We start from the raw sequence: 22,856 nt of genomic DNA, 5'->3' as shown, positions 1-22,856 counted from the left end.
GCATGATTCATTCTGTGAGTTATGGAGCGCAAATTATTCGATATTTGCAATTAGAATTCTTTAAAAAGGAACTTGCAATATTGGAGCGAGGTAGCTCGTTTTGAAGGGAATCAGACATCTTGTTTTCGAACCCTTTCTTGGATACCCAAGGTATTCTCCGCGTCAGAGATAGCCTGCGCAACGCGAATAAACCGGACGCCGCGAAATTTCCAATACCACTCCCGTACCACCGCGTTTCGGAGTTTTTACTGTGCCAATGTCACCTTAACACTGTGCATGGTGAAGTTCTCCTTATCCTTCGTACGCTCAGGGACTGATGCTGAATAATTCGAAGTCGGTTGCGTTTGAAGCAAGCACCACTTATGCAGGGCACTACTCCGTACAGGGTGAGGCCTAGTCGAGTCCTTTTTGCGATCGAGGTCGATTACGTAGGTCTGTATTTCGTCTGCCACGTTCGATCGCTTTGTTGTACGACGCGAAATCACGGTACAGCAAATTTGTAGTGCTGCAAATTTAATAAAGCGTTTCAATCGACGGAAATGCACGTCCGGTGTGCCAATCTGCAAGTGAATTAGCATTCCGATCACTTGGACGCACTACACTCTAACGGCATGCAGGCGGGCGTGAAATCCGTCAAGCAATACCTCTGTCGCGTATTTGACTTCTTTACGCCCACCGCCGAGGAAAAACAAAAAACATATGGAAAACGCTCGATGAAGAAGAACAGCGATCCTTCAATGTGGTTTTCCAGAAATGCGTCGCCAGTGCCACCACCGTGACTCAATCGTTGCCACCAGTAGCGTCAGCAGACGAGACAAAGGTACGAATACGCCAACGGATCCGGCTAGGATTTGCAGCTCAGCACTACGCTGCGACTTCGACCATCAGCTACAAATGAGGCTGGATTGTTTCTAATGTGTCGCGTAATTTCTGACATTTGACAATCAATGCAATTTGTACACCATTTTGCTATGTCACAATTTATGTTAGATCAAACGTATTTACGGCGAATCATTTTATCCGTCACTTTCGCGCTTGTATGCGCCAGCGCGTGAAATGAATCGAACACGCGTTTTCTTACGGCAACGGAAATCTAGGGAGGGACGGATTCGCTCAACTGTTCACAATATAATCGCGAAAGGGCTAGACCCCACATAAGCCTGATTAACTTGAGAGGGTGATTACTCTTTTCACGAATTCTCTTTAATTCTTTCTCATTCTTCTGTACCTGTGCCAGCTCGCATAGCTCTATGTCTGAAGGTAATCTAATAAACTCTATACGCGACATAGGAACGGCTACGATATTGTCGACACCTGGCAAATAATCGATTTGAGTCGTACATTGACTAATTAATGATAGCATGCGAAAGTTACGCGGATCAGCCTTATCAGCGCATGGCGTGAATGCATAAACTAGTGGTTCGTGATCTGCTGCTACCGCTTTAAAATTCCGGCCCTCAAAAAAGTGTTTAAAGTATTTAATTGCATAGCATATAGTCGTTAATTCCCGATCTTAAGTGCTGTACCTTTGTTGCGCGGAGTTGAACTTTTTAGAGAAGAACGCGAATGGTTTCCACGAATCGTTGAGTTTTTGCTCTGGGACAGCGCCCATAGGACACGTCTGTGACGACCCATATCTCACCGACCACCGAGGGATGTGCTATCATTTTCGCGTTCATTAAACTATCCTTGACCTTGTAGAAGGTCTCCAGGACTTCCAAGGTCCAGTTAATTTCACGCTTATCGCTGCGACGAGAGTAAGTGAGATAAGCAATTACGGACGTCTGAAGATAGCGCCATGAGGAATGCTGCGACGGTAAAAATTAACTATTCCCAGAAATGTCGTAATTCGACGATAGTCTTGGGTTTTGGAAAATTGTTAACAGCCAGAACTTTATCTGGTGTTGAGTTGTAATCATTTGGGTTAATACGATATGCAGTGATTATTAATTCTGGGACACTGAATTGATATTTGTCCACGTTAAGACGAAGATGAAACTGCTTGAGTCTTTGCGATACAATGCATATGTATTTAAGGTGTTCCTTTGCGAAGGAGGACTTTCGTCCAAGTTGACGAAAACGGAATATAAAACACCTAGAGCGTGATGAATGTGCCGTTGAAACGTTTGGCCTTCGTTACGGAGACCAAATGGCGTTGTCTACGATCAAATCGCTAAATTTGAGATCGCGGTCGATCATCTCGTTTTTACTTGTGCCGCCTGGATTAGTATATAAAAACGTTAGCACTACGTATGTTATTGAATTTCGTAACTAACTAGTCTCCTATTTGTATCTTCGCGATGTATTTGTCGCCTGGGTCATCCTTCCAATAATTCCAATATCAAATCCGTAACCTATTTTCCGTTGTTTCCTATGCAGCGTTATTCGTTAGGGCATTGTTCTCATACATTGTAACGAACGTTATAATGGCCCACGACGATATAAATGTGCCCGCGCATTGCGATCGAACTTGTTACGCTTGTAATTCCTCGGCGCTTGTTGTCAAATTTCGTTTAATTTATTGCACTTGCAACTTTCACTACAGCTTTGTAGCCGTGCCCAATCGCTTGATCGTATCATTCGTGAGCTTCACGACACATCACATTCTGCACCATTTTACTGTACAATTTCTTCCTTTATATATATTTAATTTTTAGGACATATTTAATTTGATTAAACTAGTGTCTTTTACCATACAGTTCACTATCCTTCAATACATAGCTAGAGTTCCCAACAGCATTGCCAAATATTTGAATAACCTGAACGGGGTAATAACGGCGATTTTTTGTACATCCTCTGGTGTGACCAGAATTTGCTGGTAAGCCTTATGGAGATCGAGACATGTGAAAACGATTTTGCCGAGAAATCATTGATGTGCGGCAAAAGGTATCTGTCTGGAATGGTGACATCATTGAGAGCGTTGTAGTTGCCGCAAACTCTCTGTTGAGAATTCATAACATAGGAGGCGAAAAGGAATGGTCGTGGTACAGAAACCGCGGAGCTTGTTTCGTCATTTTATTTTAACAGTTATTACAACTGTACACTTATTCAAATAAATCGACGTCGACTGCGATTCCTCGGTTTCCTCCAACCTGTCATCGCAGAGCGCCCACTGCATTGGCGGCGTAAAGAAGAGGGGCCGGCCGTCGACGACCGGCGACTATGTTGGCCTCGCAGAGGCAAGAGATGCGGCGGCCATTTTTTACCTGGGTGTCCCCCTGGCGGTAGCGGTCTGTGGCCACCCAGGGTTGAGAGGCGACCCCCGAACTAGTCCTCGCGAAGGTTGTTGCTACTACCGAGTCGATGGGTGCGTCGACGATGAAGGCATTTTAGACTGTCAGTGCGTCGTACATGTAGTACTTCGCATAATGGCGAGGCCCGAGATTAAGCATGCGGGCTGTGGCGTGTTCATGTACAGCATTGAATATGCTGTACTACTCCCTACCGGGGGACTGTTGTCACTTGTGGCTGCAGTCCCCCGCGTTACGTTATGCGGTTTTTCTGGTCTAACTGGAATGCCGCATTTTCGTTGTCTGAACACGCCACAAAGCAACACGCCGTCGGATTGAATGTTGCTGCTGAGTCGATAGGTACATCGGCGATGAAGGCACTTGAGACCGTCAGTGCGTTGTACATGTAGTGCTTCGCATAATGACGAGGCCCGTGATTAAGCAAGCGGGCTGTGGCGTGTTCTTGTGCAGTATTGAACATGCTGTACTACTCCTATCCGGGGGACTGTTGTCACTTGTGGCTTCAGTCCCCCGCGTTACGTTATGCGGTTTTTCTGGTCTGACTGGAATGCCGCATTTTCGTTATCTGAACACGCCACAAAGCAACACGCCGACGGAGTGAATGCTGCCGAGTTGACGGATGCATCAGATGCATCGGCGATGAGGGTATTTGAGACCGCCAGTGCGTTGTACATGTAGTACTTCGCATAATGGCGAGGCCCCTGAACTAAGCATACGGGCTGTGGCGTGTTCATGTGCAGCATTGAATATGCTGTACTACTCCCTACCGGGGGACTGTTGTCACTTGTGGCTGCAGTCCCCCGCGTCACGTTATGCGGTTTTTCTGGTCCGACTGGAATGCCGCATTTTCGTTGTCTGAACGCGCCACGTAGCAACATGCCGCTGGATCTAGAAATCGGGATGCAACCAATCACCTGGGCAACCCAGGCCGCAAGGGGCAAACGTGCCCTAGCCACACTTGAGCCTCCACGAAATAAGGTACCGCTGGATAGATCGTATTCTCAAGACGCAGCGAACCGAACGAAGTGTGGTGGAGAGGAAGAGGCAGCCTCTCTGACTGCTGTCTCCCGCGTGTTTGCCGTGCATGGCGACCCTTGTCGTCGGAAAAGAGGATCCTGGGATCTGAGGGGGCCCTCTCCTGCGGGTGAGACGTCCCCAACACGTACCTTTGGCCTCTGCTTCGGCTAGATGGGAGGCTGGACGAGAAAAGCAGCCCTGGTCCAGTCAATCGGCTTGGAACGACCATACGCTTCGGCGAGTGGGTTCTGACGGGTGAGGACGCGGGCTGGGTTGAGTAATCGGCCCAGTCAGCAGACTATGTCCGGTGCGTAGCCCTAACCCAGCCTGATGGCGGGTTCCAAAATGTGTGGGTCGGTGGTGGCCGGGGAGCGTACCGGATGAAAGAAAGATTCACGATATGGGATCTAAAACGAAAAACTTGAATATTGAACGACCTAAGTCGGCGGGTCCAGCTCCTACTCGGAGTGAAGCCGTCGCCACAGACGCGGAGACTGCAACAGCAGCTGTCAGTCCTCCCGCGTCTGCGAAAAAGACAAGGTCCGGGAAGGTGATAAACATCGCCAATCCTCGTGTGACCTTAGAGAGATGCGTGACACCCACGCGAGCGGTCTCGGTGAAAACTGAGGTCACGGAAGAAGGCGCGCCGGACACCGGTAACGTGGGGACATCGCCCAAGTCGGGGGACTCCCCCAGCCGCAAGGCTGGGAAGGAGAAACCCAAGAAACTCGAATTAGTCAAAGACACGCTCGTGAAGGTGCAACCGGCACCCGTGCGTGTTGAAGACCCCGAAGGTGGCGGTTGGAAAACCGTCACCAAAAAGTCGAAGCGTGCCAAGCCAGTCGCACCTACTGGCAAGGCCGCAGCAAACCAGGCCAGGAAATCGAAGGGGACGGTTTCCGGGCATAAGGTACGGCCTCTCGATCTCGTGAGAGACGAAGCCTTCAGACGAGTATCGGAGATACGGACCTTTTGCTTTCGACCCGCGTCGAAAGTCAACAAGGAGTCCGGGTCGAAGATATTAGCAGAAGTCGAAGCACTCAACGAGTTGGTTCAGGAGCTGATTCAACGAAACAGCTTCGTCGAAGGGCAACTCGCCGCGGTCAGGGCGGACCTAAAAGCGCGTCCTGCCGTAATGAGTACGGTGCGACCTGGGCCGTCCAAGGGAACTCTCCCGAAGACGGTCTGCAATGCCGCGCAGTTGACCTACGCCCAAGTGGCAAAGGTCAACCAGACAGCTACTCCGGAGGCGAGAAGACCACCGACACAATACGTGGTGCGTATCTTCCCGCCAAAGGATAAAGGACAGAGCAGCGATGCTACTAAGAGAGCTGTTCTGTCGATCGTAAAACCTGCGAAGGAGGCGATCCTGGTCAGTTCGGTTCGACGCATCCACTCCGGTGGCATCGTCGTCGAAACCGATCGCAAGGAGGACCTAAAAGCCTTCGTAGGTAATAGAAAGCTGGCGAGTGCGGGACTGTCCGTCTCCTTGCCTAGCAAACGGGACCCCGAGGTCCTGATTTATGATATTCCGAAAGGGATGGGCAAGGAGGAAATTGCCTCCAGTCTTTGGAGGCAAAACCTCTCTGAGGCGTCCCAGAGAGGGGACCGGGTGTACCTCGGGTGGAGTTCCTGTCGTGTGCGGGACTTCATACAGGTCACCCGATGTTATAAGTGCCAGCGCTTCGGGCACACGGCGAAGCGCTGCAAATTCAAAGAGGATGTCTGCGGACATTGTGCCGAAAAAGGGCACGGTTATGCGCTCTGTAACAGGAAGAGCAAGCCTCCGGTTTGCTCCAACTGTAAAGACAGAGCGCGACCATCTGAACACAAGTCGCGAGACCCGGCCTGCGCCTCCTATCAGGAAGCGCTGGTTTTGGAGATGTCTCGCATTAGACAAGAATAATTTGAATGGATAGTACAAACGACCGGCGACGCTCGAGAGTCATACGGGTCATGCAGCATAACATGCAGCGGGCCCGAAACGTGACCGACGAAGTCCGGACTGAGATGCATAGGCGAGGGGTAGATGTGTTGCTTGCACAAGAGCCATATAGCTGGCGGGGTACTGTGCCCGGGCTAGGCTTGAGAACGAGGCTGATCACGGCAGGCGAACCGGTGATGGCTGCAATAGCGGTCAGAAACCCGGATCTAACCGTGGTCAAAGTCTCTAACTTGTGCGACACGCATTTGTCCTGTGCCAGCATCTCGGGTTCGTTTGGGAGCTTCTTCCTGATCAGCCAGTAATTTCAATGGTCCGATGACGTTGAATCAGGTCTGGCGCGGTTGGAGAGAGCTCTTTCCGCACTTAAGCATAACCGAGTCATTATCTCTGCCGACGTTAACGCAAAATCAGCCCAGTGGGGCAGCGCGGAGACGGACGTGAGAGGCCGTAAACTCGAAGAGTTTATCGTGAGCCATGGCTTGGTTGTCTTGAACGAGGCTGGAAGCGCTCCGACGTTTTCCAGCCCTAGTGGACAGTCTTACATCGACGTCACACTATCGACACCTGACATTTGCGACAAGGTGCGAGGTTGGAAGGTCCGCGAGGACCTGACGACCAGCGACCACCGAGTCATAGAGTTCACTTTGAGTTTTTGCGCCGAGGACGGTGCTGCCGAAATTAGTAGCAACAGCAGCACCAACCGGAACGGATTATTACCAAGGTTCCGACTCCGAAGCGCAAAATGGCCCGAGTTCGACAAGGCGCTGCAGGAAAGTAAGAGGAGTATATCCCCCAATCCATTGAACAATAAGGGGGAAGTCGAACATCTAGCACAGAAGATCGAAAGAATGATCGTCCAAGCGTGCGACTCCTCGATGCCAACCAAGCAGTGGCATTCAAAATCCGTCCCATGGTGGACGGCCGACCTGACGAGGCAGAAGAGGCGAGTCTATAAACTTAGACGAGCCTCGCAGAACGCAGCATGTTCAGAGGAGCAGAGGGCGGCCAAGAGGACCGAGTATCTCAAACAGAGAAAGGCCTACAAAGCCGCCATCAAAGCTGCTCGGTCGCACAGCTGGCGTGCATTCGTGACCGAGCAGGGAAACAAGGAACCCTGGGGCCTCATTTATAAGATCACGAGGCAGAAGATGACAGCCAGCACGGTCATCTCAAATATTAATCTTAACACTGCCCAGGGTTACACTACAGACTGGGACTCCACCGCTTCCGCGCTGCTGGAGGGGTTAATTCCGGGCGATAGCCCCGCGAATGACTCCCCGGATCATGCGCGAGTCAGGAGGGAAGCTGCCATCGAGCCGGAGAGTGAGGACGCCAGTCCATTCACCCTCTCGGAGCTCAGATCGGCGGTCAACCGACTGAAGAGCGGCAAGTGTCCAGGCCTAGATCGGATCGAGCCGGAGATTCTAAAACGTTCGTTTAATACGATCTCACGCGAGCTCCTCCGACTCTACAACGGATGCCTGGCACACGGAGTCTTTCCCGTGGAATGGAAAGTCGGGTCCATCATTTCCATCCTTAAAGGACCCGAGAAACCTGAAACGGAGATAAAGTCCTACAGACCTATATGCTTGCTTTCGGTCGTAGGCAAAGTCTTGGAGAAGCTAATCGCTACGCGATTAGCTAGTTCGTTTTTGCACCCCGACTACGCCTCCGATCGGCAATACTGAGGGAGCTTGCGTCCGGTCGAGAGGAAAAGTACGTCGTGGGTCTGCTCTTCGACATTGCTGCGGCCTTTGATAATGTCTGGTGGCCAAGTATACTCAACGCGTTGAGGAAGCGAGGCTGCCCAAAAAACCTATTTAGATTGGTGGTCGACTACTTCGACGGCCGCGTGGTGACTATGGTGTCTGATCGCGGTGCAGTGCGGAAGAAAGTCACTAAGGGCTGCCCACAGGGATCAATTCTTGGTCCGAGCTGTTGGAACTTAGTCTTCGACGAGGTTCTACAGCTCCTATCGAACGCCGGGCTCGCTTGCGAGCCCATCGCCTATGCAGACGACCTTCTTGTCTTGATCTTCGCGAACAGCAGGAAGGGTCTAGAAAGCAATGGCCAATTGGTTGTGGACACCATTTCTCGCTGGTGCGACCAGCAGAAATTGTCGCTGTCTGCGACCAAGACCGAGATGATATTCTTGAAAGGCTCTCTCGACAGAGAGAGGCCACCTGTGATAAAAGTAGGAGGTCGGAATATTGCCGTCAAGGACTTTGTGCGTTACCTTGGCGTGCATTTTGACTCTGGACTGGGTATCCATTCCCACGTCGAGTATTTGAATGCTAAGTCCTTGCGAACGTTTAATGCGCTAGCAAGGATTGCTAAGTCGAACTGGGGATTGGGATATCGGACGATGCGTACTTTGTACCGCGGCTTGTTTGTCCCAATCGTCACGTATGCTGCCGCGGCTTGGGCAGACCGCCTTACCTCTGGGGCGAGTAAAGTGCTCACCAGGGCGCAGAGGCATGTTCTGCTTGGCTGCGTCAAAGCCTACAGGACAGTCTCCACTGATGCGATCCCCGTGATCGCCGGGGAGATACCTGTGGACTTGGCGATAGCGGAGTTCAGCTGCGTGTACAAAGCCAGGAAGAAACTCGGGTTCCAACATGGAACCTATTAAGTGAGTCAGGCCGAATTGGCAGACGAAGTCGTCACCGAAGCCCAAGTTCGCAGAAGGCTGAGGGAGGCGACTTTAGAGATGTGGCAGCAGAGATGGTCGTCCTCGACGAAGGGTAGGGAAACCTTCCAATACTTCGGCGAGGTATCAGACCGACTCTCAGCGAGCTGGATCAGAGTCGACCATGATGTAGCGCAGTTCTTGAGCGGACACGGAGACTTCCGTGCGAAGCTCAAGACGTTCGCCCTGGTCGACGACGAGTTGTGCGAATGTGGGGAGGAGGAAACTCCAAACCACGTCCTCTACGATTGTCAGCGTTACGTAGAGGACAGGGAACACCTACGCCAGGCGGCGATTCGAGAAGGATTTCAGTGGCCAATCGACAAAGCCAGCCTGGTGTCAGAGCAGCTGTTTAAGGAGTTCCAGAAATTCGCACGATCCGTGAGAAAGACTAAGAAACGAACATAGAACGAAACTGCATACGGAGCGTGGACTCGTCCAGCTCCGTCGATGTACGGCATGCTGGGCGAACCCCTCGGGGTTCGTCCCCTCGGGCCAGGCTGAAGCCCCTCTTGCGGAGATAAAAGACTTTAACACTACTCCGTAAGAGTGCCTGGATTGGGTTGGACTCGAGGTGGCAGTGGGAGTAGCACGCTGTCTTCCCCTGATACGATAGTGAACGAGGGTAGAGCCCGAACATCAGGCATAAGTCGCAAGAGCGGCCGGTATGGTCCACCAAGGACTTAGGTACGGCCCGTCTCTCAGAGACCACAGTTTAGACGACAACACTAACTGGGTGTCCCCCTGCCGAGACCATCGCGGTTGGGATTCCCGCTCCCGGACGAAGCGGAGATCGCAAAAAGTTTCCGCAATCGTCCGACGCGGGATGTCGCGGCCGCGATATTGCAGAGCCTGACCGAGGTGGCCTCGGGCCCGATAATTCAAGCCAATCTGAACTACTCGGCCAGGGCGCAGAATATTCTGCTTGAATGCCTGGCCGAGCAGGGTGTCGGGTTGGCCGTCGTGGCGGAGCTTTATGGGGTCCCCAAACATCCACACTGGATGGGGGACTCGATCGGCACTGCCGCGAGAATATGGGCAGGGAGGCCGGGGTCCCCGCCGTGCTCTCTCATCGAGCGCGGTGACGGATACCTGGACGTCGATTGGGGAGGTACCGCGGTTGTGGCGATATACGCACCTCCAAGGTGGTCCCTTAACGAGTTTGAACAGTACCTGGACGGGGTAGGGAGATGCGACTCCCGCTATCACCCCTGTCCGGTGCTGGTCCTGGGAGACTTCAATGCCCATGGCTTAGGGTTCCCCCGGGACTGACTCGAGGGGCCAGGAGGTGCTGAATTGAGCGGCGGGATTCGAGCACCATCTCCTAAACACGGGCTCGGACCATACGTACGTTCGACATAACGGCGGGTCTATCGTTGACCTTTCGTGGACAACGCCCTCGGCAGCGCGCCGGATTACGGGGTGGAGGGTGGCGGAAGATGTCGAGACGCTATCTGACCACAGATATATAATTCTCGGCCTCTTCGTCACCCGACCAACGACACCCCGACGTCGCACCGCCGATGAGGGTTCGCCTCAGCCGCGGTGGGCGCTAAAGCGCCTCGACCAGGACGCTCTGATGGTGGCAGCCCATGTCGTGGCCTGGCTAATAACACTGGCCGGGCCAGTCGACGGGACAGGGGAGGCCCATTGGCTCCGAGGCGCAATGATGTCGATTCGCATCGTCGCCATGTCCCGGGTCAGGGTCTTCCCAAGGAAGGCGGTGTACTGGTGGACGCTCCCGATAACGGAGTCACGCACCGATTGCGTCCGCGTGCGACGCCAGTACGCTCGCGCCCGTCGTCGACGATGAGCAGACGACGTGCTAGCTGCCCAGCTGTACAGGCGATACAGGGAGAAGGTGGTCGCCCTGCAGCTGGCCATCAGGCGGCAAAGGACCTGACCTGGCGCGATCTCCTTGGTTCTCTGAACCGAGATCAGTGGGGGCGCCCATACAAGATGGCAATGAGACGATTACGCCCCTGAGCGCCCGCTGTGACGGAGAGCCTAGATCCGGGGCTACTTGGGCGGGTTGTGGATGCGTTATTCCCCGTTAGCGGGCGGGCGTCCCGGCACACCCCGGAGTCAGAAGACTTTGAGTGGTCCTCGGATGTTGAGGTCGCGCCGGAGGAAATGGCCGGGGTCGTCAAATGGCTCCAGGGCAAGAATACGGTATCCCCGGATGGGTCTGGTTGCTCGACCTCTGGAGAGGAAGTCGGATGTTCCTCTCGAGGAAGGATGGGAGGCCTGCGGATTTTCCCTCCGCGTACCGGTTCATTTGTCTTCTGGATGAGGCGGGCAAGATCTTCGAGAAGATCATTGTTGCCCGCCTAGCCAGGCACCTGTCCCCAATCTGGCGGACTGCCAGTTTGTCTTCCGCGAGGGGCGATCGACGGTCGACGCGATCGACCGTCTCAAGTCCCTGTAGGACAATGCCGTGGCAAGGGGCGGGGTGTGCTTGGCGGTGTCTATTGACATCGTCAACGCGTTCAACACCCTGCCCTGACCCGCCATCAGGGAGGCCCTGATCGAGCACCAGGTGCCTACCTATCTGAGGCGGGTGATCGGGGTCTACCCGTGGGACAGGTGGATTGAATACCCGAGCCGATACGGGATGTTGCGGTGGGAAGTGGACCGCGGGGTCCCGCAGGGGTCCGTTTATGGACCACTCCTGTGGGACCTGGGATATAACGTTGTCCTGGAAAAGGCCTCCCTGCCCAACGGTGCCACCCTCGTCTATTACGCGGACGACACGTTGGAGGTCGCCGTCGGGAGTACGTTCGAGAGGACCATCCGACGAGCAGAGGTTGCGGTGGCAGCCGTCGTCGCGAGGATCCACAATCTGGGGCTGAAAATAGCACCGGAGAAGGCCGGGGCTGTCTGGTTTCACAGACGGCTTTGGTCTCGGCCATCGGCCGGATCGTGTATCCGCTTTGGGGAAGGCTGTGTCGGGGTGAAGTCCGAGATGAAGTATTTCGGACTGATCCTCGACAGCCGCTGGAGCTTCGGTGCGCATCTCGGCCGTCTCGTCCCCCGGGTGGAAAGGGCGGCGGCCTCTTTGGGCCACCTCTTGCCCAACCTCGGGGGACCGGCAGATCTGGTGCGCTGCCTGTACCTGGGCGTGGCACGGTCTATGGCCTGCTACGGCGCTCCGATATGGGCGCCGCACGTGATGGCCAGCCGGCGCGGCATGCACTTGTTGCGCCGGCTGCAGAGGCTGATGGCCATCTGCCTCATACGGGGATTCCGCACCACGTCTACCGTGGCGGCGCTTGCGCTGGCGGGGGAACTTCCCTTCGAGCTTCAGGCGGCGGTGCGTGCCTATGTTTATAGACGCACAAGCACCGCCAGCCGTACCCGAGGGGCCCCGCCGGAGCGAGAGACGGTCGAGGGCATCGAGCTACGGGCCCGACGACTAGCGTTCGCCAGATGGCGTGCCGAGCTTTGCTGCCACGCCGTCGAACACGTCCCCGGGGCTCTCCTGCCGCACTTCACCTCGTGGCGTGAGAGACGATTTGGCAGGCCCTCCTACCGAGCGACGCAGGTGTTTACCGGACATGGCTGCTTCGGTGTCTACCTGTGTCGCATCGGACGAGAAACGACGACGGTGTGCCACCATTGTGGCGCGGAGGAGGACTCGGCGCAGCACACGCTAGGGGAATGTCTCGCCTTTTCAGCGCTGCGCCGAATCCTAAAACGGGAAGTCGGCCACGACCTCGCACTCTCCAGCCTAGTTGGAGCCATGCTGGAAAGCCCGAGGAAGTGGGCAGCAGCAATCTCTTTCTGCGAAGAGGTAATGTCGCGGAAGGAGGCTGCCGAGCGGGATCGGGAACGAACCGATTCCGTCCGACAGGCCCGGGGACGGCGTGTGCGCCCACGCCGAGAACCCGCGGGCAGCTGAGAGTAGACGGGCTGCGGGTGTACCACACCATGCTGGTTTCATTGCCTGCCGTCCGTCAACAGAGGACGTCTACCCCTGTTGAGAGTGGTGGTAATGATTCGCCTATGTGGGGTGACGGGTAGGGGCGGTGCGAGGGGTCACACCCCCCCCAAACATTTGGTTTGAAGGCGGGAGGATTTATCTCCCCCCGGGACGCGGCCGGCCAGGCGAGGGGGAGTCGCGGTAGTGTTCTACAAGAGCTCCCGTGGCTCTCCCGTCGTATCGCCAGGTGTTATTCAGCGTCTTTAGGTCGCCGTGGAAGTTTTAGTGGGTCAAATACCACACTACCCACGTCCCGGTCCCCCGAGCGGGGCGGGGGTGTTTGTCGAGCAGATTTCCTCCACGATAAATAAAAAAAAGTTTGACATCATTAAGCACCTCTTCAAATACCAATGTCCTTATTAAATAATGTCTTTAATTATTTCACATTCTTTCAGTATGCACCGACGGTACCCTGCGTTCTTAGAACGTAATTAACCCCTTGCCGTGCTTTAACGAGTCTGACTCGTGATGAAAATTTTGGCCCAAACATGAATATGACGAGCCAGGCTCGTGAATAGATCGTCGGGCCAAACGTAAACATCACGAGCCGAGGCCGTGCAAAAGTGTCTATATCAGAGGCATTTACATTTCGGCTCGTATTGTGACCTTTCTCGCGCATCAGTCTGATCGGTTTACCACGCGTTGACGCGTAACACTTGGGCCCGAGTTTCGTCGAGCTAAATGGCACGGCAAGGGGTTAGCGGTCGTTCGAAGAAAATGGTATCGGGTGTCAGTTCCTTGGACGGCCGAACGACGAACAACAAGGGCCCACGGTCAAGGCCTGGATTTTTCGGCAGTGAAACGTCGACTGCCGAACGAACGCGTCGAATAAATGATTATCCGCGAAAGAGTCTCAGAGATCTTTCGTAATATCCACAAGTGTTTCAGATTATCAGTGATTAATGAAGTGATTATCAGTGCTTGGTGATAGTGCAGTGAAAGATCAGCTGTACGTTGTACGAGGTCAGTGCCCTTCAACATCGTGAGCCGCAATTCCAGTCAGAAAATGCATCCTCAACTAAATGGGTGAGTTTTTTATTCATAATATTTTTCATATTTCTCTAATAAACAAATCCTTTACGTCCCTTAAAGCGATTATTTACTATTAAATCAGCTTTGCGAATCATTCGTCGAATTCTGTTCGGACACGGAATTATTTAAATTAAAGTATCATTTACGTACTTTGTAAATATTCACTGTACACCTTGTATAAAAATTTCATATGGTAAATATGAGATGTCATGCACATCAGAAAATTAAAACGACTGTTACGGTTAAACTACACATTATTTCGGGTCCGGAAAATTAGTAAATATTCTTCAGACGTTCTAAAATAAAGGTGAACAACGTTTTCTTAAAAATATCACTGTTACGTAGTAAAAAAAATCTGGAATGTTCTCGCTTCGTGACTTGTTCAATACTTCGAACGCGGCTCGAGTCCGTCCCGACCTTCTGTCAAAGCCTCGTGCTGCGGGCTCTCGAACTTCACGCCGTCACCTCTCATTGGTCAGGGTTTTTCGTTAATAACTCCTAAACGAAGTCGCAGATTGTATTTTCGCAAAGAGAAAAGTTACTTCAAATGACCACAGCTACCCCTCATTTTCGGCTGTTAAAATAATTGCAGAACACCCTGTAGATATTCTAATGGTCTCAGAAGCACATTTTACTCACAAATGCTACATAAAAATACATCACTACACTATTTACGATACAGAACATCTGTCTGAGAAAGCACATGGAGCAACTGCTATAATTATCAAGAATAATATTAAACATTACATACATAGTAATATAAATGACGAGTAATACAAATTATCTGAAATCTACCACAACAACCATATTAATCCATAACAGCCTTGTTCAAATCAGCCATCCATACACCACCAGAATTAAAAATAACGACAAACAAATGGAACAAACTTTTCCAATCATTAGGGAACAAATTCATCGCTGCCGAAGACTATAACGCTAAGCTTTGAAACTAGGAATCGAAAACAACGTCACCAAGAAGTAGTATACCAAATGCATATCTCTACAGTGTTACGTCTCCCCGACATATTGAATTAGTTATATAAGTATACTTCTTATACTAGGTTAAAGACGCTATATTAACATTAGGGAACACAGACTATATCGAGAACTTATCATATGTTCTTGACACTTCTAAGTATCGATACATTACCGACTACAGATTACCGATACATTACGAACTACAGATATACTTACCGACCATAGATACAATTTCCAACATACATCTACATTACCGACCACAGTATCGACTAATGTAGATACATTACCAACCACAGAAATACTTACCGACGACACAGGTAATTATTTACGGACCATTAATACAGTTACCAACATAGACCTATTACTGACCACCGATGACTTACCTATAGGAATCAACACATTTAACAACATCGTCCTATTTTATATTAACTATTATATCCGTCCGTGAATTGTAAATCGTCGAGCGACGCGCACCTAGTATCCTCGAGGATGATCCACGGCATCCATACTTCTGCGTAATCTCTACTACACCAATCGGTCCACTCCAACGACCCCTGAGCAACAGCGCCATGAATCGAAAGAGATCCATGCAGCCACAAGATCCAGTAGTCTCGCGCCGAGCTCCAACGAGTAACGATCTCTTCAATTCAAACTCTATTCCAAGTTATAATTCTCGCGCTAGTTCTTATACGTTGTAATTGTAACTCAGTTAATCTTTAAAATATATCAGATTTTAGTATTAAACAAGCATTGGATTTACTACATCCTAACTCCTCGACTTCAGTGAAATTCAGCTATTCAAGAATTAGATACGCGATATTGCGAGTTTGTACTCGCTTTGTCCTGAGTTTACCCAGAGTGCACGGTACGAAATTGCAACATTCTTAACCATCACGCTTCCTCTGACGTGTGTGAAAAACTCACCCAGAATGTCCTACTCGTCTCAGAGGTTGTAAAGAAAAGACTCGTTTCAAATTCACACATACGGTCGCACTAAAATCGGAAACCGGTAACACCGTATATCGTGAACAAACGACTATCGTACGCGAGTACCGCTTTCCTCAACATTGACAATCTTCACGCTCCAAGAATCTCATTCGCCTCAGCCTTGCATCGGAAGCCTGCCAGATCGACGGAATCCCCGAGACGATCGGAGTACATCGAGACAAACGAGGAAGCTGCAGTCTAAGCAGCGAAGCAGTCAACATCCCATGCGTGCACTGTACCTTCGAATTTGTAAGTGCTAATTGTAAGCTGCGTACGCGTTGTCACTCGTGATCATCTAGCAATACCCGAACGTGACGAGTCGAGTGTGCTAAAGTTGCGATTTTGCGTCTAGAGCCGTGGTAGTGCGCGATATTATATATTTTTCGCGATTAAGATGCAATTTAGATTCGCGATTTAGATGCAATTGTCACTGGAGAACCAACATATTGGTCGATAGCTTATGACAAAACGCCAGACACATTAGATTTCGCCATTATAAAGGGTCTAAGTTTAAAACACCTGAAAATGAAATCATGTCTGGAACTTAGCTCTGTCCATTCACCTATAATAATTACATACCAAACAAAACCAATTTTTCATAAAAACCGACCAATTCTATACAACAAGACCACATCTTCAAAGAAAAAATTGAAAATAAACTTGACTGTAACATTCCTCTAAAGAACCCTATGTCACGGACATACAAGAAACTACATGGACCTCATCTGCACAAAATACTTTACCCAACCAGATTCCAAATTACCCAAACAGCATCCTACGGAAGTTAAAAGAAAAAAGACGAGCTGAAGCAAAGTGACAGAAAGATAAAACAAGTAACAATAAAAGAAAACTAAATAGACTAACTAAAGAACTAAAGCAAAGCCTACAAGAGTACAATAATACAGAATTTGCAAACTATTTAAAATCGCTTTCACCATATAAGGACAATAATTACTCTCTTTGGAAAGCAACTAAAAGGTTCAAAAGACCAATGATGTCGATCCAAGCTATTCGTAAACCAGACAGCATATGGGCAAGAAGTTCTCACGTACAAGCAGAAACTGTTGCTAATCACATAGAAAATACTTTTACACCTCATGACTTTGGAACTCAAATATCTACGAACACTAATGAACTTATCACCCTAGATAATATAAGGCATGACGAAGAAATCATAAAAAATGCAACAGTAGCAAAAATAAAAGAACTAACATCGCGCATTAAAATAAACAAATCTCCAGGCTATGATCTAATATGTGGCAGAATAATTAAAGAATTACTACACCCAAGATGATTAGCATGCTCACAATTATATTTAATGCAATCTTACGAGTTCGGTACTTTCCAAGCAGCTGGAAACTAACACAAATTATAGTGCTTCCCAAACCAAACAAAGATCAGCATGACACTAACTCTTATAGGCCAATATCACATTTGTCAAACTATCGAAATTACTTGGAAAGATAATATACAACAGAATAAAGAATATCATAATTGAAAACAAATTGATTCCTGATCACCAGTTCGCATTTCAAAGTAAACACTCTACTGTTGAACAAGTACATAGACTAACTAATACAATAATATCAGCATTAGAAAACAAAGAATATTGTATAGCCGTGTTTATAAACGTTGAAAAAGCCTTTGATAAAGTTTAGCATTATGGACTGCTTCAAACGATTAAAAACCAATTTCTACAATCATATTACAAGCTTCTAGAATCTTACCCAAGTGATTGAACATTCTATGTAGAAACTAACGACACCTACTCTAACATTAAACAAATCAAAGTTGGAGTACCACAGGAGTAGGTATAGGAGTTGTGTTCTGCAATCAAGGGCGAGGAGAAGGCTGAGCCGGGGGGGGGTAAAGGGAAGGAAGCATCATCGTGAGCGGCACGCGTCGTGTGAAGGGGGGAAGTCACCGATAAGGAGTTTTGCGGTTTTGCATCCGGAGAGGCTCTCGGACGCCTTACCCGGAAGTTGCTTATCTTGCGAAGCGATATCGGGGATTTTGGTTTCGTTTATTAGATTTCTTAAAGTATGGTTTTTTTATCTCGGTATAATATTGTAGAGAGCGAGAGAGAGAGGGGAGGATGCAGCGGTTGTTCTCTCTTGCAAATGATGTGGACAGAGAGAGAGAGAGATTTTTTCCACCTTGCAACGGTTTGTTGTCACATCCTTTCCATTATTAGTGATTTTGGAAGTCTCCTTATCCCCGGTTTTTTCTTTGCAGTAACGATGTGGACAGAGAGAGAGAGATATTTCATTATAGACATGGATGGGTTTAGTTTTGAAAAAAAATTTATCTGCAAAGAACTTGCCATAATTAATGTTCATTCCGGGGAAAGTAATTTGTTTGAGTTTAAGTTAGATTACAATTATAATAATTTAACAATGGCAGATCGAAAAAGTGCATGGTATGTAACAAACTTCCTGCACGGAATACCATTTAAAAATTTTAGTAGCAAGATTAATTATCGGAACGAGGATATTGGAAACATCATAAAAAAATTCATACGGTCATATAAAGAACCCATAATTGGATACAAAGGGGGGAACATCGAACGGGACATTTTATTAAAAACTGGTATAAAATCTAGAAACCTGGAGGATTTCGGTTGCCCAAAGTACGATATTTTAATTACTGACCCGTCATATGGAAAATTCAATAGCCCGTGCAGGCTACATTGCTGGATACCAAAAAAAGGATTCAATAAAAAATATCATTGCTGTTTGAGTGAGGTTCGCGTTTTTAGAGAATGGCTGCTTAAATTAAAAGGTAATTTTTTCTTTTTATTTATTTACAAATGATTTTCATTGTCTTTCTACTACATCTTCTTTTAGAGAGGGAAGATGTATTATCGGCGTCGAGGGTGGTGACGCCAAACGACGAATAAAAAATGTAATACAAAGTTTAAGGAAGAGGCAGTTTGCGATCACCATGAGAAGAGGTATGTGGAATAATTGTTATTTAAAAAATTAAAAATTTATTTTTAATAATGATTATTTTTTAATTAACAGCGTCTTCTTGAAGAGGAGGAGGAGGAGGAGGAGGAGAAGGAGGAGGAGGAGGAGGAGGAGGAGGAGGAGGCTTACGTTTGTCATCAACGGCTCAGTATTACTGTGCCCTCAGCGAGGAGCGCGTCTTTTGGAAGTAGTTCATGGAAAGTAACGTATTTTTTCCTTTTTAGTTACTATTATTTTTTCATTTCCATGGTACTTTTTGTAGAAAGAGATAATGATGGACTATCGACGCGAGGAGGATAGACTTCGAAGTTTCGAATTCTGGCCAATTGAATATATTCAACCGGAGGAACTTGCAGCCGCAGGATTTTACTATCTGGGACAGGACGATTTTGTCGCATGTTTTGCATGCGACATCGAATTGCATCGGTGGCAACACAACGACAGGGCTATGTCGGAGCATCACTTCTGGTCGAGGAATTGTCCATATGTACTGGGGGAAAATTGCGGCAACGTGCCGATCGATGCTCATCCCACAATCATTTCAATATCACCATCAAGAAGCGGTGTGGACGAGTGCGGAATCTACGATTATACCATGGATGAGAAGAGGTATGTATAACAAATGTTATTTTTAAAAGAAATTAAAATTTATTTTTTAATAATGATTTTTTTTAAATTAAGAGCGTCATCCTGAAGAGGAGGAGGAGGAGGAGGAGGAGAGGGGAGGAGGCTTGCGATTGTCATCAACGACGCGTTGGCGAAAGAAGAGGAAGATTATATATTGATGTCGATCATGTTTCAAAATTTTAGTAAAAAGGATTTTAATGAAAAGGATTTTAATAAAAAGGATTTATTTAACATACATTAATATACATTTTTTTAAAATACCCACAATCCTATCCAAAATTTCCCTAAAAATTATAGTTATTTCTTATTGTAGCTATTCGGTTAGCGGTTTGTTCAGGGGAAAGAGAGAACATCTTTTATGATATGGCATGTACATTTTTCAAAAAATCATATTAGTTTACAATATTATTTTTCGCATTTATATAATTTTTCTAACAATGCTCGTCAACGGGTTGTATTCCACGATGCAGTCGTGTATCATCAAGCAGTATGCAGCCGTCGAAGGTAGGACATCCTTTCGACATTCGAATTCGATTCGCACGTCGATGGTCGCATTTTTCAGCGCTTCGTTTTGTCGCGAGCAATCGATGACTACGAACGGTCCATACAGTAGAAAGTCGATTGTATTCAGTAACACCTCACCGTCGTTTTCATAATAGGACTCTTGAAATTTCGCGTACATGTCATAGAGCAACGCGTATTTATCCTTTTCGAAATCGATGTTCAAATCGTCGTAGGGATACATTTCCGAGTTCAAGTAAAGTCGAATATTAGATAAGAAGCAGGAATCGAATTGGGTAGCGTTTTTCTTTAAATCATTTTTCCTTTCGGTTTGTAACGCGAATATCACGTATCGCGGTTTTTCCATTTGCGGAGCCGTTTTTATCGCCCACGTGTGCTTCGTGGTTGTTTGCAGCATCGGATATTCGTACAGTTCCCACGAACGGAAACTCATGCTGATCGATCTTTCGCTCTCAAGAATACGCAGCATCGACAACTTGTGTATTTCATCCAAAGCGACGTGTCGCATTCTCCATTGAATTTTATACAAATCCAGGACAGGTTTCACATTGTCGGACCAGCTTCGTAGCGCGTTAGCGTCGTTGCGCGCGCGAATCAAAATCAATTCGTGCCGAGCATTTATTACAACGCGTTTGTAATCTTCGCAGAAGCCTAGCAATGTGTTCATAGGCACGCAAAAGTTGAAATTTCGAAAATTCGTAGGCGTTGCGATGAGATTTTCCCTCCGTTGATCATCGTTCCTGTACATCCAGCCTGCGTTGGACAGCGCGTTGTTCTTCGTAATGTTCAGACTCGCATAATTCTTCAAGGTCGTCGTTGTACCGGGATTTCTGGACCGATCGATTTCCACTCCGTTCAGTTCGTAACGTATTTCGTCGAACATAAACGCCACCGCATTGTTGTCTAGAGCTACCGTGTCGTTGGCCAATCCTCCCGGTAGGCTGAGTCTTCCCTCCACGTATAGGAAGCTTTTACACGGAAGAGTGTACAAGTCTTGATGTTGAATGGGTATTCTTATCTCATCGCTGTTTCCAAACGTAGTGTTGGCGTACGGATTGTAGGTGTGCAGTTCGATCTTAGTTATTCGATTGTCGAAGATCGGTGCTTCGGAGATGTTCAAAATGTCGTACGACATGATGCGGGGGCGTGCGATTACTTGTTAACGACAAATCCCAGAGATTGTAGATATTTAACGTTTCGTGCAGTTAATTTCCTCGTCTTCTTCTCCTTATTATTATTGTTATTATTATTATTTTGGAACGATACACCGTCTTTGAAGCTTGGCGTATTATTGTGAATTAGCATGACGTTTCTTTACCGAGGTTATGAGATGGTTGCAATCGTATCGTGATTTCTTCGTTTCGAAAATCAATTAAACGTCCCGACTGGTCCACAATGCGAATCGTTAAATCATCCATTGACCGTGTAACGATCGGAAGGTAAATGACTCGTGCCGGCGTTTCCGATATTTTATACCCTGGCGACACGTTGGGCGCGAATTCGTGTATCGTGTGAACCAGTTTCCCGTTATCGTACGAACCGGTGGTTACGTTGCATTCTATTCGAATAATATTCGTATTAATGATATTCACGGGGGTGTCCGATATATGCCATGTGTTTGGCGATAAAACACGATTCATAGAGAATCCTAGAATAGGACCCACGTTATTAGGCTTTGTAAAATTTATCCTATATGCGCTTTTAATTTCGCTTTTCATAGTATTGTTGTTCGCTCGCAAGATCAGCTGGTATTCCGGATCGTTCTTATCTTTGGCTGCAGGATACCGCATGCTTATCTCACGCCTCAAGTAAGCGTTGATCGCCTCCAGTTCATACGAACCATCTGGGATGCTTATCTCCTCATCTTTGTCGTCGAAATAAAATTTATTGTTTCCAATATTCGAACTGATGTTTGGTATTGTGTAATAAGTTTGCAAATCGAGCAGACCCAGTTCGTAGTTGGCATTGCTCAAATCTATAGGCGGGAAGTACTTGGACGATAAGACGCTACTTCTTCCCGATAACGTGAACGTGTAGGACATTCTTGCAGCGGCGGTAGAATGATTAAAAATGCTATGTCAGAGATTCTCGCAAAAATTTTACACACAATTGTCCACATACGCTTTCGTTGTAATTTTGATAATTCTTGCGATTGTATGAGATTACCACGTTCGGTCCGAAGTATCGAATTAATTCGATTGGTGGTTGAAGATTTCCAAAACTATCGAAGTAGCTGATTCGCGACTTCTGCTTTATATATGCGACCCAATGTGTTCCTGGACCATGACTGCTATCCAGATTGACTATTCCTCGTTCATTTATCCATATTTTATTGGGCAATGCATCGAGCATGAAAACTCCGCGAAAATGTGGTAATTTTCTACAGACAATTTTCAATTCAAGATCCGTCGTTGAGTTATCTACTTTTTTCCTTTCGTCTTCCTTTTTTTTTTCTTTATTCCTTTCCCACGCTTGTATGGTGCAAGATACACTCCACGGCCCTCCATGGCACGATTGTGTCGTTCCAATTCTTCCAATTGTTTCTTCGCAGCTTTCGCCTCGTTTATCGTTTTAGCCACTGCAGCAGCACCGCCTGACAATGCCCCCAAAGCTCCCAAAGCAGGAAACAGCAGCGGTAGAAAACCACCTCGTTTGGCAATTGGTAGAATTCTTCCAATATTGTAGCTACTGTAGTTATTCTTCTTCTTCTTTCCCTTAACCGCTCGTCGACCCTTCTTCCTTATCAGACCCATACCTAATCTTGTCAGGGAATGTCTTTTACCAGTCCGTAACGGTATACAGAGCTGTTTATACCAGTCTGTAGCAGTATACAGAGCTGTTTATACCAGTCTGTAGC

At 48.2% G+C, this 22,856-nt stretch overlaps 1 long non-coding RNA gene across 1 annotated transcript; it reads left to right on the top strand.

The window, feature by feature from the left end:
• Positions 1–18,613: 18,613 nt before the first annotated feature.
• Positions 18,614–18,936, top strand: LOC143261647 (uncharacterized). The gene is made up of 3 exons (XR_013035741.1): positions 18,614–18,662; positions 18,728–18,834; positions 18,905–18,936. It is a non-coding gene; the product is annotated as an uncharacterized LOC143261647 (long non-coding RNA).
• Positions 18,937–22,856: the final 3,920 nt, after the last annotated feature.

This window comes from Megalopta genalis, unplaced genomic scaffold (assembly GCF_051020955.1).
Source record: "Megalopta genalis isolate 19385.01 unplaced genomic scaffold, iyMegGena1_principal scaffold0060, whole genome shotgun sequence".
In the NCBI taxonomy this organism is placed as follows: Eukaryota; Metazoa; Arthropoda; class Insecta; order Hymenoptera; family Halictidae; genus Megalopta; species Megalopta genalis.
Note: the sequence above shows the minus strand (reverse complement) of the source record. Positions and strands in the feature narration are given on the sequence as shown.